This window comes from Peromyscus leucopus, chromosome 3 (genome assembly GCF_004664715.2).
Source record: "Peromyscus leucopus breed LL Stock chromosome 3, UCI_PerLeu_2.1, whole genome shotgun sequence".
Taxonomy (NCBI): Eukaryota; Metazoa; Chordata; class Mammalia; order Rodentia; family Cricetidae; genus Peromyscus; species Peromyscus leucopus.
This window is the reverse complement of record NC_051065.1, coordinates 32,980,410-33,000,059: the sequence shown is the minus strand read 5'-3', so window position 1 is coordinate 33,000,059 and position 19,650 is coordinate 32,980,410. Positions and strand designations below refer to the sequence as shown.

The following is a 19,650-nucleotide window of genomic DNA, read 5'->3' as shown; positions in this document are numbered from 1 at the left end:
CCCACACCTTCTGACTCTTTCTGCTAGCCTCTCTAGGTGATCTCATCCATTCTTACTCTTTCAAAGACCACCATGTGCCAATGGTTTCCCATTTCTATTTGAATCCCTGACATCTCTGCAAAACTCTAGATAATGACGTGTTGTTCAGCTTTCTATGGCCCCACATTGGAACGCCAAAATATTGTTTGGTTTTGCTCTTTTGGGGCCCACCAGCCATCTCCCAAGTAAACACACATGGAGGCTTATTATTGCTTATGAATGCCCAGCCTTAGCTTGGCTTGTTTCTAGCCAACTTTTCTTAACTTAAATTATCCTCATCTACCTATTGCCTCTGGGCATTTTCCTTTCTCTGTTCCTGTATACCTTTCTTTGTTTCTTACTCCGTGGCTTGCTGTGTAGATGATGGCGGGCTCCTGGGTCTTCCTCCTTCTCTGGTTACTTCTCCTCCCAGATTTCTTCTATATATTCTATCTCCTGCCAGCCCCACCTATCCTTTCTCCTGCCTTGCTATTGGCCATTCAGCTCTTTATTAGACCATCAGGTGTTTTAGACAGGCACAGTAACACAGCTTCACAGAGTTAAACAAATGCAGCATAAACAAAAGGAACACACCTTAAAATACTGTTCCCCAACAATGGGACAAATGTTACCTCCTGACTCCACTACAAACAAGACCCCTTTGCAGTCTTCCCAAACCCAGTAAATGACAGTTTCTATCTCATGTTTATCCACTTGGTTGCTCAGCAAAGCTTATTTTACATTCATCACATATGCATCTTTTGGGCTATGATTTTGAAATGGATCCAGACCAAACGACATTGTCTCAGCTCTACGGACCACGCCAAGCCGCCATCATCTTTCCACTCCTAACTCGTCACACTGATTTACGTTACTATTTCTTTACATCCATCTACTCCAGGAACACATCTGGCTTTTGTGCTACCTAGAGTGTTGACACAAGCTTGCTGTTTCCCTGCCTTTCCCCTGCCAGCTGAGTAGCTGTATGACATACTCTCCCATTCTCCTCAGGTCTGCATAGATGCAAAGAAAAGATTAGGAGGGATTACAAAGTAAATATCTTGTCTTTAAACTTTGTAAAACCTACATAAAACTAGTTCTCTTCAGAGGGTAGAATTTAAAGAGGCACTTAAGCTTGCATTTGAATGTTTAAATATCTTCTTAGATCACTGCAATGAACATTTAATAATGAAATCTCAAAGCAGTTCAAATGGAGTTAAGTAGCCACATGACTTACAAGCCTTCTGCGTTTATCCTCTTGCTGCATATAATGGCGAGTAGTATTATCTGCGATACCCCCATCCATCACTCTGCTCGCCCATTACTCAGTCTCTTTCATTGTATGCAATAGTGAGAATTTAAAGAGCCAGTGCTTGGGGTCTAAAGTTGAATTTTCAGATTTTTATATTCAATTTCTATTAGTATGGAAAATTATCATCAACTTCTCTTAACTAATGCTGGGACAGGGGTGGCAACGACAGTAACTAGCGCTGTTGGCAGTTTCCTGAGGTCCAGCCGCCATCGTAAGCACAGGATCACATCCAAACACAGCCTGTAAGGAGGTATTATTTCTGCTCCCTTTAAAGATAAAGAAACAGCTACACAAGGAAGCTGAATAAGAGAGCAAGCAATTAGCCCGAGATCACATAATAGATCAGGGATTTTGAATTCCAAATGAGGTTTGCTTTACCTCAGTGGCTTTGGTATTGACCATTTACAGTTTTCTGACAAGAAAAAAAAAATCTCATCCCTCTGATAGCACAGCATCCAGAAAATGGAAATGAAATAAATGTAAACCCAGAATTAGGTCGCAGAGGAGCCCATCAGAGGGATTGTTCTCACCTGATACCAGAGAGCTACTATCTGAATCTCTGTGAGGTTGTCAAAATGACTTGGTAAATTGCTGGTTTAAGCGGCAAACATGAGCAAGCATTAACTTCTCTATGCTTCCCCTTCTACACTGAGCTGGCTTTTTCAATGAATTCTTTCTATATAGCAGATTTCTCATTTTCAAAATGAATGTTTTTGATTTATTTTTCTCTGAGGCAAATTTCAGCTTAGCACTTAAACTATTTTACAACTGTATGTATATATGTAAATATACCCATAGCAACTTTGTGTTCCTGTTGGAGTCTTGAGAATTGGTTTTGTAGCAGCATACTGAATATTAAAGAGGTTCAATAACGTTTGGATTCCTACACATCAGTAGGGCTGTGAAAACCATCTCTGATACACTAAAGCCCCGAGGGAGACCCTTCAACATGACCTATTGATAGTACTTAATCATAACAGGCACCTTGGACTTGGATGGCTCCTGCTCTTTTTTTTAAAGATTTATCTATCTATCTATCTATCTATCTATCTATCTATCTATCTATCTATTTATTTATTTATTATGTATACAGCATGTATGCCTGCAGGGCAGAAGAGGGTACCAGATCTCATTACAGATGGTTGTGAGCCACCATGTGGTTGCTGGGAATTGAACTCAGGACCTTTGGAAGAGCAGTTAGTGCTCTTAACTGCTGAGCCATCTCTCCAGCCAGGCTCCTGCTCTTTTTGAATGAGACGAAAAAGAAGAAGAAGAAGAAGAAGAAGAAGAAGAAGAAGAAGAAGAAGAAGAAGAAGAAGAAGAAGAAGAAGAAGAAGATATATCTGTGTAAGCATTCATCTTAGACAAAATTCCAAGAAGCAGATTCGTAATAGCTCCGAGGAGAAGTTTGGATGTCCAGAGCTCATTATGTTGTTTGTGGTCTAGCATCCTTTGGAGAATGCTACACATAACAACCTGTGGGAACAGGGGTACTGGTTAGCTAGTCAATGTTAGGGTGAACTCAGTTATTGGTTGACACCATTATATTAAACACACTGTGTTGGGTATGCTCAGCTCTGGGAATCTACAAAACATTTCCCTTGTTGTTATTTTAACTTAAAAATAGGAAAATTGGAAGGAATGAGGAGCACAGCTTATCAAACTTGTGGTCAGTGGCCCAGGGTGGCCTTGGACTCCTCATGACTCACCTTCCCCAATTCTGAGGCCTCAGGCTTGTACCTAGTCTAACGATGCCGATTTCCTTTTTATTTGGGGAGGAAAGAGAAAGATTAGCAAAAGGAAAGATTCTAACCATGGAAAATCCCATTAGGAATCCCAAAATGTACTTTAAAAATTCAGCTGCGCAGAACAAGGGTTGTTTCTTGTTAGCTAGGTACCAGGACTGACCTGTTGAAGAGGACTCCGCATTTCCAGTATTGGTCTCTGGATCCATCTTATGGTGCCGGCTATAGTTTTGGCGCCATCTGGTGGGGCTTGTCTCTGTGTCTGAAAAGGAAGGATTTCAAACTCTGGCTGACTAGAGGTCCAGGGCAGGGAGAGGAAGTTTTGAAACCTTTCCCTTAGTTGGCAGCTGCTTCATTGTCTCAACAAGAGAGTCTGTTGAAGAAATGTTGGAGATGAATGCATCCACTCCTCCTTTCTCCTGCTTTTCCAGATGGAGTTTAGGAGTACAAGTCAATCCAAAGGGTGGCATCACATGAACACACACACACACACACACACACACACACACACACACACACACACTAAATTTTGTCCACCCATAGTCTTTGTTGAATCCTGATCGTGGAAGCTGATGCTGGAGTCACTTCTCCTCCAGAGGCATGTATGTTCTCTATCTTTAGTTCCTTTTCCAGCTGATCGTGCTTCTGGTATCCATTGTTCCATCTGTTGGTATTTTAAGGTTCTACTGGGTTCCCTCCCCTTTCACAGTTGGTCCTTTTGTGCCTTTGTGATCTTGCTTTGGTCGGGACCCCCTCGAAGCTCGCCCATCTTCAGCTTACTCATTATACTGCTCTCTTAGCTTCATAACTTTCAGCATATTTTCACCACAGGCGACTGTTGCTGAGAACGGTAGCTTGGATGCAGTTATGTGTTTCCATGCATACAGCCTTTACTTCTTTTTATAATTTTACACCAGAAGATTGAATCCATTTTTGCATTGTGTGATGTTTTCAGGCACATTTAGAGAAGTAGACAGATAGTTTAAGTAGTTGCCTTAATGGCGACTTTAGTTTGGTTTAGTGGTATAAATGTCATCAACGCCATTCTGTCTGGTAGCCGGTCATGATGCTCTCACTCTTGTGGATGGAATGCCGGTGCTTTTCCAAGGCCCAGAGGCAGTCGCCCTGTCTCCAAGGGTGATGATGATGTAGATGAGACCTTTGAGAGGTACTTAAGTTCAGATGAGGTCTTGAGGGTGGGATCTGCATGATGTGATTGTGATTAGGGCTTTACAAGAAATGACAATGTACTATCCTATGACTGTATTCTGTCATAAGACAACCATAATGATCATTATGTCATTATATTCATATGTAATCATCTCTTGCTTTCTCTCTCTTTCTCCCTCTTTTTTGTATCACAGAAAGAAGACAGCCATCTACAAATTCAAAGGACAGTGCTCACTATAACCCCATTAAGACAGATGAATGCTAGAATCTTTATCTTGAATTTCCACCTTCTAGAAGTTTGAAGGGGGAAAAGTCTGCTATTTAACTTGTCTAGAAATGGGTACCTTACTATAGCATCTCGAGATGACAGTTTTTTTTTTGATAGACCTCTAAATTGATGGTTTATGTTATTTGCTTGTTGTGATACCAACATTTTTATTTCTTCTACAAATAATAATCTTCCCCAGTTTTTGTGAAAGTCCATAATCCTTCCAACAAAACATGGATTTTGTGATGATATTCTCTTGACCTCTACTCTATTAACCACCACAATTCTTTACAGGTATCTGTTATCCACAAGTTGTACCTACATTTTGCCTATACAAAACAAAGCACCTGTACTCCTCTTTATTCTATTCCAGTAAGAATACAGATTAGTCATAGCCTAAAAACACCTAGGGACATGCTGCATGCTATCTATCATCTATCTATCTATCTATCTATCTATCTATCTATCTATCTATCTATCTTTCTATCTATCTATTCACAGGAGAATGCTCACCTGAACCCTATCAAGACAGATGAATGCTATTGTGGAACAATGTTTTTACAATCCAATACAGTATAAATATGTATTACTCCCTTTGGCTAATAAGGAGCTGACTGTCCTATAGCTGGGCAGGAAGAGGTTAGTTGGGAGAGCCAAACTGAGGATGGTGGGAAGAAGAATGGCAGAGTCAGAGGAGTCACCAGCAGATGCAGAGGGAGCAGGAGATGAATGTGCCATGCTAATGAAGGTACTGCCATATGGCAGAGTGTAAATAAGGAATATGGATTAACTTCAAGTGTAAGAGCTAGTTAGTGCCGGGCGGTGGTGGCGCACGCCTTTAATCCCAGCACTCGGGAAGCAGAGCCAGGTGGATCTCTGTGAGTTCGAGGCCAGCCTGGTCTACAGAGTGAGTTCCAGGACAGGCGCAAAGCTACACAGAGAAACCCTGTCTCGAAAAACCAAAAAAAAAAAAAAAAAAAAAAAAGAGCTAGTTAGTAATAAGCCTCAGCTATTGGCCAAGCATTTGTAATTAATATTAAGCCTCTGAGTGATTATTTGAGAGTGCTGTGGGAGGGAAACTCTGCCTTACAGAATGCTGGAACATTTATCTTGAATTCCCACCTTCCAGAAGCATGCTATGTAGTCATACCCAACTGTCCTGGAAAACACATTCCTTGTCTAATTTCAAGAATCTTTTTATTTTACCCTTGCTATTATGCATTGTCTTTGTTATGCCTAATTTTCCTTATGTAAAATTAAAATAGTGGGTTGTTTATTCTTCATTCTGTCATGTCATAACCATAGTAATCATGATGTCATTATGATCATAAATAATTTACATTGCTACACCTCATAAAGGAAATGTGTCCTAATCAATGTGTTTTGTGCATTTTTGGTGTTTCACAAACATCACAGAATGTACTTACATATGATAAGACCACCACAATTTCACTACTGGTACAATCTTACAGGACCAACGTTTGTGTTGTACATATGCCACCACTGACTCCAGTGTCATTGTGCCACTCAAGACTGAACTTGTATAGCCCCTCGAAAATTGCTTCACTATTTGCCACTTCGAATCTTAGTATCCCTGAAAGCCAAAGATTGCTTTAATTGTTATTATTTTACACTTTATTACAAAAGTCGGACTCAAAGTAATTTGCCCAAGTGAGAGAAGGGTAATGTTGGAATGAAGATAGAAACCTGGGCTTCCAAATTCCATGTTATTTCTACTCTGCCAAGCTATGTCCTCAAATGGAAGGTCAGATGCACATTTTTGTTTCCACGGAAGCCTCTCACTTGAGTGCTTATTTAACATCAGGCTATTCCTTCTAAAGTGATGCAAATCCATGGCACATATGACTGTTTCCAAAAATCAGCTCTATTTTCAAATAGTGGTCCTTGGTACCAGCATGGTAACTCCCTGCTGCTTTTCTTCCCATGGTCATTCTCCTTCGAAATTAGAGACTCTCCAAATTATGGGAAATATGCCAAGATTACCAGTAAGGAACACCGATGACAGAGATTTAAAGAGAGTAAATTGGGTTGGTACCATAGTGTGATCTAACTCCAGAAAGGCTTGGGAGCAGTGGGGATGTTAAGGGACACCTAGAGGATCATTATATGACCCTGTAATTATCACTTTAGGGCAGGCCTGATTCTACCCTAACTAGCTGAAGGATCATGCTAAATTTGTAGATTTCTTAGGGTCTAGGTTTTCTTAGCAAAATACCTACCACATGTGCTGTGGGTTAAGAGGGTGGGATGCTAAGTGTCATAAAAAGAAGTATCTATTCTATTTTTAGCAATACAATGTTGATGGTGACCAATGGCATTGTGTCTAGTTATTCATATTACCTCATATCCCTATAGTTAACAAAAACTAAATAATGAATCGACTCTGCATCCATTGACAATTCTGTGATTTCAAAATATAGTCTAGACTATGGTTTCACTAATTTTCTTTTTCTACAGGGTCTCATATAACTGGTGGCCTCAAACTCACCATGCAGCCTAGCTTTTGACTCTCCCCCCTCTTCCTGCCCAGTGCTGGAGTTAAGGTGTGCATGCCACTCTAAGGTTTAGGCAAGGCTTCGTGCATGGTAGGCAAGCTATCTCTCAGTTGAACTACATGGCCAGCCTTGTTTTTAAAGTCACTAAAGTAATGACATACATTATGTTAAACTTTTGGTTTGTTTTTTCAAATGCGTATTTATATTACAACAATTCATCAATTTAGTAGGTATATATTGATGATCTGCTGGTCTTGGTACTGAGAAAAAAAGATACAGACTTTGTCAACCACAATGGAGTTTATACTTCATTTGCATTTCCATAGACTTGCTTAAATAAATAAAACATCAGTGCATTTTTATAACATCGTGCCATTAATAGGTCAAAATTTACTTTTCACTTTTGTCTAAACTCCCTTGACAACATGAACTCCCACAAGCACAACAAGGCAGCAGATACATTTGGCAGAGCAACTATTTATGTCCTGTCTTCTGGGTTGCCAGGGCGACGGTAGCAATACTGAAAACATCGGAGGTGGCTGTTACTGGCAAGGATCCTGATTTTTAGTCCAAATGGGAGGACTGTAAAAAGCAAAATGTAGGCTGGAATGTAGGTAGTAGACTGGCTATGGCTTTATGTAAACTGGATGAATGGATTTGGTGATTAACAGCTGTGTATGATATTCTTAGAAAGGTAAGGCCAGTAGGCAGTATTTCTTTCCGATATCATACAATTATGAAGCTGTGGTGATCACATCCAATATTTAGGCGTGATTTTGAGCAGCTGAAACACTGTGATCATATGATTTCAGAAGTTGGGGCTTGTTTCACCCACAATTCCCTCTCATTTCCTTAGAAGGGAGTAATTCAGAAGGTACACGAAGCCTGCAGTACCAACTGGAAGCGAGGAGTTAAATGCTGCTCCAGTATAAGTGCAACTTCTGAAGGATTTTTAAAAACACATTGATCATCTACTTTAAAGGGAATATATGATCATACGCTAACCTGGAAGGCGACCATCCTCTGCGAGGTCTGCTGAATTTCCTGTCTCAGCTGAAAAGACCATGTTAGTTCAGATGCCCTAAACTGGGGGTTAGTGATCAGCATTTTCTTTCTTACCAACTTTATCCCATCACTCTTAAGTCCACACCAGCTCGTGTTTCATCATAGACTTGAAGAAATGGAATACTGTGGGTTGGCCTTACCAAACCCCAGACATATAGTGTCATGCTTGGGTCTCCCCCAACCCCCGTGTGTGTGTGTGTGTGTGTGTGTGTGTGTGTGTGTGTGTGTGTGTGTGTATGAGAGAGAGAGAGAGGGAGGGAGGGAGGGAGGGAGGAAGGGAGGGAGGCAGAGGGAGAGAGGAAGAGAGGAAGAGAGGGAGAGAGAAGAGCTAGGTGTTGAGACACACTCCTCACAGGCATCCCCAGAGGTTCCTCTTGGTGCTCCCTTCTCCAACTGCTGCCGTTTTTTAATTACTTAGTCCCACTTAAATTACTGCATGCTCAAAATACCTGAAGTAAATTTAGCTTCCTATATCAAACTTTGTCTCATACATATCATAAGTCCTTCTTTGCTTAAAGTATGTAGTTCTGACCTGCTCTTATAGGAAAGTATCTGAATCATTAGCATCTTATCAATGAATCTGTTTAATGGCACAAACTTTGCAATTATAAATCTCTCCTTACTCTCCGCACAGTCTGTTCAGCTCTTCTTACACATTCATGTTTTATAATCCGTTATACACACCAGGACATAACTATTGTCTTACTTTTCTGTCTTCCTTCTTGTTTTCACTTCCCTTAATAAACACAACCTCCTGTGGTCCAGAAAGGTTGACTTCCTCAGTTAAATTAATCTAACACTTATGCTCTTTTGGGTCCTGTAAACTTCTTTAATGCCATTCAATTTCAACTAAGCAGTGATGATTCTCCTAGTTGGCACTATATTGTTACTTAAGCAATATTTACAGTATATTTATCCATGAGCTGGTCAATGTGCTGGGCTCTGGGGTGAGACAAAAAAAAAAAAAAAAAAAAAAAAAAAAAACATGATCCCTGTCTTAACGAACCTTAAATCCTAGGAAGGTCAATAATCGTTAATCAAATAGGCCCTAAATCAGCACAGAAGCATCACCTCTGACAAGCTCTACAAAGACAAGTGCTGTGTGCACTGTGACCTTTGCATCTAATGCTACTAATGGCGGATACAGGATGTGATTCCTGAAGAATGATGACACCCTAAACATTATCCAGGATACAAACTGGTGATGGGACATACTACTGTGGCTTTTTCTACTGAAGGCTTTTTGCTAAAGTGGCATTCACCGAGGGAGGGCACGGAGGTCCTGCCCCATCCTTCAGAGACCTGAGAAACTCATTTTGCTTGGAAGCTCATTTTGCTTGGAAGTAGGGGAGGCACCTTTTCCACAGACTCTCATCAAAGAACCCCCTTGCCTTTCCCTTGACAGTTGCCATGCCCATGCCTTTGATAGGTCCATTGTGTTCCCAATTAGTTGCATACTACACACATATATAGAAGGGGCACTAAAATTAGCTATAAAGAAAATAATATCTACTGAGTACTTACCAAAATGCAGACAAATTTCCTACCTGTTTACCTACAAGCTGATATTTAATCTTCACAGTAACTCTATGAAACAAACACTTAAGGGATACTGAAGCACAGAAAATGGTGAGTCTTTCTACGAGTGTATTCACCATTGAGCATTTCCTCTGTAACGAGCATAACTGACTTAGCGTCATTCTGCAGTTATCATTATTTCCATTATACCGAGACAAGGGGTGGAGGAATAATTGACCTGCATGTGGTGACACAATGAGTCACAGCAGAACAGGTTTCAACCCCAGCTGAGTCGACACACAGGCTGTTATCGTGTGCTGCTTTGGGGGCAGATCCTAACGTGATTACAAAGACTGAAAGGAGGAGTCTGGCCCCACCCCTACTTTGGAGGAATCTCTCTAAAAAATGTGGCCTTTACACCTCCTAGTTCTAACTTATTCTGGGATTTTAATAAAATTCATTCTCACTATCCAAATTTCTCTTGTCACTCGACACATCTCTGGATTTCTGTCTCTTCTAGGTAAATGTGACAAGTTTAATATTAAGGTTACTTAAAATATAATTAGGAATGTATATCTTGTAAATAATATCATTTTGTCAAAAACTTCCATTATTGGAACTTAAAAAAGACATGGGTACAAAAAGTAAACAAATAAATAAATAAATGTGAAAAAGAAGAACAAGGAACTATTTCTAAGATTAGTTTGCTGGCAACAAGGGGAGTGTTAGCAGTTTATGTGTTACAGCTGCTGTTTTCAGAAAACGTTCTTATCATACTCTTCTACATTCCTTCACTGTTGTATGAAGAATATAGAGCAACAGAGTTTCAAACAGATTCTAAACTCTTTGGATGCCCATGGCAAGGAACGCCCAGGTATTAGCCACACAACATTCAGTGCAGACTTTGATTTTCTTTCTGTAAAAGTATTTTCTAAGGGAAAGAGTTTGTTGCTTTTCTTCCACTTCCAAAATGGTCCCAACCTCCCAAATAAGACTAAGAAATGCTGATGCCACATAATGGTGGAATTACCAATACGAAGCAAACCTAGGAGAATATGCACTATTCAAGAGCTGCTTTTATGGTTCCCATTTAAATATGTAAACACAGTTGTGATAATCCTAACTGACAACTTGGCATGTTATAGGATCACCAGGAAGAGAATCTCAAGGAGAAAATCCCAGGGTTGGGTTAGACATGGACATGCCTCCCAGAGGGTTTTTTTTTTAAAAAAATTGGGTTTATTGAGGTGGGAAAACTCACCCTGATTGTCGGTGGCACCATCCCCTAGGTTTGGGCTCTGGTTTGTATAGAGTGGAAAGGTGAGCTGAGTGCTATATATGCACTAATTAATTTCCCTCTGCTCTTGAGCACAGATGGGATATGATTAGCTGCTTCAAGTCCCTACCACTCTGACTTCCCTGCAATGATGGTGTGTGACCTGGAACTGTGAGCTAAATAAACTACTTCTCCTCTGAGCTGTTTTTGTTAAGGTGTGTTACCATAGCAACGGGAAGTGAATACAGGACCCTGGCTTAAGAAGGTCTACAAGATAAAAGGTATACTGCCACTGCAGTAACCTTGATTTCATACCTCTGCTCTGGATGAAGCCACGGTGGACCTCTTGCTGGGTGAGCCTTTGGAACTGGTCTAGCAAGAAACTTCCCTCACTAATAACTGCTTATTTTCCTTTATTCATTCTCTCTCTCTCTCTCTCTCTCTCTCTCTCTCTCTCTCTCTCTCTCTCTCTCTCTCGTGTCTCTGTCTCAGTATCCCTCTAAGTCTGAGACAATTACAAATGAGACAGAATTCTGAGATCTGTTTTGTTGTTTAAATGTTTAAATAAGTAAAAGTCATGAAAGTCTCTTTCTTATCCTGATGTAGTTTGGTGTGGTTTGAGTACGTCCTCAGGGTTCACTGTGAGTGCAGCTGTGGTCCACCGGGGCTTGCAATTGGCATTGCTAAAGTTGAGCAGGACCAGTGGATGGACCCAGTCCTGTAAGGATTCAACCTCAGAAGGCAGTTCTCCTGGATCCCTTGGTAATTTTCATGCAAGGGTTGTTAAAAAAGCCAGGGTTTGGCATATCATGTGCCCTCTATGCCTAGCTCGAGACCTGCAACATGTGTTCCCCGTTGTCACCCACCATTTGCCAGGAGCTCGTCCCAAAACTAGGCCTATGCAGGTACAATATGTCCGTGAACCATCAGAACTTTGATGTAAATAAGCAACTTCATTATCAAGCCAGATACCTCAGGTATTTTATTCTAGCAGTGGAAAGCTAATAATAAATCCTACGTCCTGCAAAAACCTTATTTTCAGAAGATACAATTACTTGGTTCTTATTGATCATAACTAGATATTATAGTTGTGGTCTGTTGTATAGTTTGTATACCACAAAATCTTTCTTGGGCAATGCCAGAAGGTTGGCTGATAATCATATCATTGCTTTGTGATATGTTCACACACTTATTAATGTGTATGGATATTCACAAAATACTTATTCTCACTTAGAATCTAAAGCAAAAATGTAAGGATACATATACATATGAAATTAGTAATAGATTTAAATGTTTTAATAAATATGTATAAACTTAATGTCAAATGCGGAAAGCAATAGCTATTTACTTAATGAAACTGGAAGAAAAAAATTGCCAGATCAGAGATAATACACTTGTCATTCCTATTTCTAAGTATTCTAAGCATTACTTGGTACAACATGATGTTCAAATATCATCAGATGATTTCTGCACCTTGAAGTGGAAATTGTTTGGGAATTAGGAATTCATTGAAAGACAATATGAAAACACCATCTACAGGAAATTGAATATTTTAAAACACCATAGCAAAAGACAAGAGACATTTTGAAGAAATGACATGATTTCTGTGTTAGAGCAAACAGGTCACCTTACTCTTTTCTTTCATCTTTTGGAGACATGGCTGGTCTTTGTTTCTTCAAGCCTCTTCCAGTTGATGCCAGCCCACAATGAAGAATTCGCCTGTGCTAGGTCTAAGTTTTCAGACTTCATGTTTTTCTCCAGTTTCTACTCAGATTTGACCATGAAGGGGACCTGAATGCTGCAGAGAAGTGCTCTGTTCTAGCTTCATTTCTGTTGTTATGATAAAAATGCACTGGCAAGAAGCAACTTAGGGGAGAAAGGTTTGTTTTAGCTTGCAGTCCCAGGTTGTATCATAGCGGGAGGTCAGGCTAGCGGAAGCAACTGAGAGCAGAGAGAAATGGATGCATGCTCACTCAGAAGATGCAGCAGAGGGGTTTTGCTTTTTGTTTGGCTGGGGTGTGGGGGTGGAGGCACACTATTTATAACTTCTTTCAATGGAATTAGATCATTATCTAGGTATGGAGGCACAGTCTTGCAGGCTACTCCCTGGGAGGGAGGCTGAGGCGGGAAAATCACATATAGGAGGTCATATTTGGCTATGCGGTTAAGTTCCAAGCCAAGCCAACCTGGGTTTTCTGGAGAATCCTTGCCAAAACAACAACAACAACAACAAAACAACAATTACCAGCAAAAATTGTACGGGAAAATTTTATAAGGATTAAACTCCTCTCCTCTCATTTATACAGAAATAAGAGTGTATGATACCTTAATAGCAAAATATCTCTGTAAATAGTAAACCATTTACTGTAAGAGAAGAAAGAGACAATGAAACTGGAGCATATTAGTCTAGAAAATGCAAGACAAAATAAGAAAGACTGCACAAAAGACTTCCAAACTTGAGGTGATGTCAAAAATATTATGCCTTATGAATTCTCCACTAAATCACTTTCCAGGAAAGGGGAGCGAACAGGCACCCACATATGTACTTGAATAATGAGGCCTTTTATCAGAATGTTGTAATGATGAAAACTGTTTAAAAAAGTCTAGTTTTAAAATTCTAAATATCTGTAAACATGTATTATGTGATATAAACTTTATTCCCTGCATATGTATAAACTTTTATATGTGAAAATGTTTTAAAATATTATACATGCTTGAATAACATAATATGAAATAGTTGGAAATAAATCTATTATGTGTTTTTTAGTTAAATTTGTTTCTGCCAAAGGCATTTGAAATTAGTAACATTTTACTGACAATAAAAGCTTCAACTTAACTGAGACTCTTTATTACATAATTTCCCTTCAGACTTTAAATTATTTTTATTCTTTCCTTAACTTTTAGTAGTTAAAATTGCTTTTCTTGATCAGTACCTGTTTCTTATTTTATTTTCTATCTTGTATTCTTTACATGTGAATTTTTGTGTCTTCAAGTTAAAAATCTCAGTGAAACTTCATTTCTCTTCCCAGACATCCACAAAAGGAAAATAATCAACATCTCAGAGGACAACACACTGAAACCTCAGCAGAAAAGTCACTGGCAGGGAAGCAGGAGCTCCTGCCGAGAAGCTGAGGATGTTTTTCTCACCAAGCTCTCTATTCTCCAACACCATTAAAACTAAAAAGAAAAAAAAAAATCCCTGTTTGCTAAGTACTTTCTATGTTTCTGATCTCAAATTATTCACATATACATTAGCCAACATAGTCATATTGAATATAAGTATTCTGTTTAGTAATTCTTTGCAATTGGCATATTGACTTGATGGCCAAGTTAGGGTGAACAGTGAGATTTTAATCAGATCTGTATTACTATGAAATTAGGAATATGAGAACTTGAGGGCTCATCCTTTTCCATTTATGCAATAAATTAATGGTCTATGCATAATATATTAGTAATATTACCCATGTGTTCCTCTATTCATTTCTTTAGTAAATATTACTTCCCTCTTACCTGTCACTATGTTTTTTTTTTTTTCTTTTTTTTTTTTTTTTTTTTTTTTTTTTTTTTTTTTTTTTTTTTTTTTCTTCTCTCTCTCTCTCTCTCTCTCTCTCTCTCTCTCTCTCTCTCTCTCTCTCTCTCTCTCTCTCTCTCTCTCTCTCTTTCTTTTTTTGTTTTTTGGCATATAAACTATTTATTAACAGCAAAGGCCCGGGGACTCATTTCTTCTTGGAAACAGCCACATTACGGCCCTGGCAGCCAGTGGTCTTGGTGTGTTGACCTCAGACACGAAGGCCCCCAAAGTGGCGCAGCCCCCTGTGGGCTCTAATCTTCTTCAGATGCTCCAGGTCCTCATGCAGCTTGTTGTCTAGACCATTGGCCAGAACCTGGCTGTACTTCCCGCCCTTCCCGTCCTTCTGTCTGTTCAAGAACCAGTCTGGGATCTTCTATTGTCGTGGATTCTGCATTATGGTGATCACACGTTCCACCTCGTCCTCCGTGAGTTCTCCAGCCATCTTGGTGAGGTCAATGTCTGCTTTCCTCAACACCACGTGAGAATATCTCCGCCCCACACCCTTAATGGCAGTGATGGCAAAGGCTATTTTTCGCCGCCCATCGATGTTGGTGTTGAGTACTCGCAAAATGTGCTGGAACTTCTCAGGGATCACTAGAGACTTGGCAGCAGCACAATCGGCGGCGTGTAGGCCTCCTGTGGAAGAGCCACTGTGATTATTTCTAACACAATAAGAATAGAGAATCTTTGCTCTCATGGAACATAGATGTTATACAAAGAGATAGATTACGTGATTATCATTTAAAAACTGTAACCAGTGATACACTGTAACTAACGGTAGAAACAGAATACATGCTGGCTCAGTTGAGGAACCCAAAGGAGAACTAAGTTGAATGGTGGTTAGTAAATGAAAGAAAACAGCCCTTTTCAGAAAGCTATATGGTAGAATTGAAGCAGGAGACAGCAAGTCTGTGCTACAGACAAGAACGTGAGGATGGGGATCCCCCAAACCAGACAGAGCTCACTAACTGCATAGTTTCTCAAGCTATGGGTCTTTTTCTGTTGCCTTGACTTCCCTCATTAAAGTGCATCAAATAGTGTAAAGAGCTGCCTGAATTATAATTAAAAATTTTTTAATTTGCATGTGTGCATGTACATGTGTTGGGAGTGAGTTCATACATACCTGCACATATAGAAACTGAGACCAACACTGGGAAGTTTTCCTCTATCACTCTCCATATTATTTTTTAATTGAATTTTTTTCATACAATATATTCTGATCATGATTTTTCTTCCTCCAATACCTTCAAGATAGTCTCCACCTTTCCACCCACTCAACTCCACCTCCTTTCTCTCTTCTTTCGCTTTAGAAAACCAACAGGTGAACAAAAAACCCCAAGGAATGAATAATAATAATAAAAAAATAAGAAGCACATGCATACACACGCACAACAAAATTCATAAAAATAAAAACCAGAAAACATAATACTCATAAAAGGTCAATATGGTAGAATATGCCCGAACAGAACACCATGAGACAAGTCTACAAAACTACCATTGCACGGTGCTTACCCGCAGTGTGCTTATTTTACCCAGTGAGATTTCACCGCAGATAACTATTATTTTCTTGATAAGCAGATGCCAACTGAGGGTAGCTTCTTGCTCAGATGGGAGGCTGTGTCCACTCCCCTGTCTAGCGTCTCTTCTGGCTTGAACCTGTGCAGGCCCTGTGCCTGCTGCCACAGTCTCCCTGAGTTCACATGTGCGTCAGTCCTGTTGTGTCTGGAAGACTCTGTGTCCTATCCATCCCTCCTGGATCTTGAGTCTTCCCTCCTCTTCTGTGCAGCTCCCTTGACCCCTGAGGGGAGGGGCTTGATAAAGACCTCCCACTCAGGACTGAGTGCTCCCAAATCCTCCCATCATTGTCTGCTTGTGAGTCTCTGTGTTACTTTTCATCTACTGTATGAGGAGGTTTCTTCGAGGATGGCTGAACAAGGAAGGCACTGATCCATAAGTACAGCAGGAGTCACTTTATTGCTGTTTTCATTTAGGGGAACAATAGTATTTAGTCTTCTCCTAGGCCCAATGCCTATTTAGTTTCAGGGTGTTGGCCACCCTATTGATGTCAGGCAGCAGTTCTATCTCATGGAGTGGGCGTAAATCCAATCAGAGTGTTTGGTTACTCCCACGCCATCTGTGGCACTGTAGCACCAGTGTATCCATGCATGCAGGTCACCATTGTAGATCACAGGGCTCATAGCTGGGCCGCTGTTTACCTTTCCCCTCTGGTAGCATTCAGAGTACCTTTCAGTACCACAAACATTAGTTAGGCTCTAGGTCGGCACCAGCTCAACCACTCTGTCTCAACCTTTTTTTTAAAAGATGTATTCATTTATATATGTGTGTATGGATGTGTGCCTACATGTGTTTATGTGCACCACATGAATATAGAAGCCCATGGAAAACAGAAGAGGGGCTCAGATCGCCTGGGACTGGAATTATAGGTGGTTGTGAGCTCCTAGGTAGGTGCTGGGGACTGAACCCAGGCCCTCTGAAAGACCAGTAAGCACTCTTAACTGCTGAACCATTGCTCTGGTCCTCTTCTTGTTTTTTGGGACAGGATCTCACTGGACCAGGAATTCTCTGGTTCAGCTAGACTGGCTGGTCTGAAAACCTCTGGGATCCACCTATCTGTTCTTCGCAATGCTGGGACTATAAATGTGCACCTCCAAGGCCAGCTTTAGTGTGGATGCTAGGTAACTGAATTCAGGTCCTCACATTTGCACAGCCCCACTTTACACACAGAGGCATCTATCTCCTCAGCCTCCTGAGCTCTAGTTTGAGGACATCATTTTGTTGTATTTTTGAGAACATTGAAAGACATAGAATGTTTTTTTGGGAGAAATTAGAAATTTGTTGCCTTATTTGTGAACAGTATGGTGGTGTTTTGGAATAGGGTTATAATGATGTAGAAACAAAAGGTGAGCAGAGTAAAGAGTATTGAATCAATAAGGAAACTGATGCTTTTTTTAATTATTAAGAGATTTTCTATTCATTTTACAGACCAACCACAGATTCCCCTGTCCTCCCTCCTCCCCCCAACCTACCCCCCATTCCCACCTCCTCCAAGGCAAAGTCTCCCATGGGGAGTCAGCAGAGCGTGGTACATTCAGTTGAGGCAGGTCCAGGCCCCTCCTCCCTGCACCAAGGCTGTGCAAAGTATCCCACCATAGGCACTAGGCTCCAAAAAGCCCACTCATGCACCAGGGATGGGTCCCGATCCCCCTGCCTGGGGGCCCCCTAAACAGTTCAAGCTAAACAACTGTCTCGCCTATCCAGAGGACCTAGTCTAATACCATGGGGGCTCCTCAACTATTGATCCACAGTTCATGTGTTTCCATTAGTTTGGCTGGCCATCTCTGTACATTTTCCCATTATGATCTCAATGTCCCTTGCTCATAGAATCCCTCCTCTCTTTCATCGATTGGACTCCTGGAGCTCGGCCTGGCACCCAACTGTGGATCTCTGCATCTGCTTCCATCAGTCACTGGATGAGGGCTCTATGATGACAGTTAGGGTATTCAGCCATCTGATCACCAGAGTAGGCCAGTTCAGGTACCCTCTTGACTTTTACCAGTAGTCCAAGGTGGGGTCATCCTTGTGGATTCCAAGGAACTTCCCTGGCACTCTGCTTCTCCCTATTCCCATGGTGTCTTCATTTATCATGATATCTCTTTCCTTGCTCTGTCCATCTTCCAGCTCAAACCTCCCTCTCCCCTATAGGAAACTGATTCTTGGTGAGCTGAACAGGGTGCTGAGAGAGAAAAGAAACTGTCAAGAATAGCTGCTAGTCTTCAAGTAGACAGACAATGCAATGTTAGAATGTTTGACACTGGAAAGGGAGATGAATGTGGACATAGTTCGAATATATGGATGTGAAGAATTTTAATCATCCAAAAGCTATCACGTAGACAACTGAAGCTTGTTGACATTTTGAACTAGAAATCTACATTTTTGAGTTATAAAAATGTGTTTCTTCAATGAGATCAGCAATGAGAAACCCCAAGACGTAACTTTAATTAACTCCAACATCCTCTAGCCAAACAACAGACTGGATCCATAAATTATTTACCTAAAAAGAAATATATGAGTGGTATTAGTCATTAAATTTATTTAAAATCTAATCAGTAACACATACCTGTAAACATGTTTTGCATATGATGCAATATGAACTCAAGTAGACATATGCAGAAAAAGCAAAAGGTAGCAGCAGCAGAGAAAGTCACTAATTCTGCCTGGAAAAATAGATAAAACACTAGAAAGAGAAACATATTGTATCACCCCTCAAATATCTCTGAGAATATGTTATTCATGGTAGTTTTATTTTAAAAGAGAAATGAAAACAGAATTCTGGGAAAATCTAATCTCATCAAGTCATACATGCTTCCTGGGAGACAATAAGAAATGTTGATGTATGAGATGGGACATAGTGGATCTAGGGAAGGTCAAGATGGATTCTGAAATATATTTTATGACAGAAGACAACAGATGCTTCATTCTCTAAGAACTAGAGAGTCATGGGGAAAGAGAGCTGTAAGCTGTGAAGTGACTCTGCTGGGAAATCTTAGCTCTGCTGTACCTGCTTACCAGGAAAGAATCCATCTCCGTACGTCCCAGTCACTTCATAGCTAGCCCCCCATTTGTTTTGTGGGAAGACCAACTTACTTGTACTTTTTGGTTCAGATACCAACAACTGGTCCCTAAATTTAAGCTTTGTTTTAGAGCAGACAAAGTTTTATTGACCTATAAGCCACACAGTCATCCAAAGCAATAAACTCCTTTCTCCAATTTGACTTTTACATTCATGACTTTTGGCCCTAAGAAAACAAATCTTTTCTCAGAATCCCTAAGCCCACACAATACAAAAATACTTTCTCTTCTTTGTAAGTATTTCTTCTCTTAATTATCAAATTCAATCTCTAAGTCACATATAAATATGAGACTCATAAGCATACCTCATTCTTAATTTTATTAAGGCAAATTAACTCTAGATTCTAAAAATGAGATAGAGGCTTTGATTGAGTAGGGAAATAAAATGTGATAGCACAAGGGCAAATGCCAGCTTTTGAATTATATATAGTGATGATTCATGGGCTTTACCTTAAATCTTAACTAAAGAGCACATGTATCTCAGGGACTGTCGGGACATATGGAAGTGACAAATGATGATCTGTAAGCCAGACTGAAACCC

General features: G+C 40.2%; 1 pseudogene; it reads right to left on the bottom strand.

The window, feature by feature from the left end:
- Positions 1-14,559: 14,559 nt before the first annotated feature.
- Positions 14,560-15,156, bottom strand: LOC114687213 (annotated as a pseudogene).
- Positions 15,157-19,650: the final 4,494 nt, after the last annotated feature.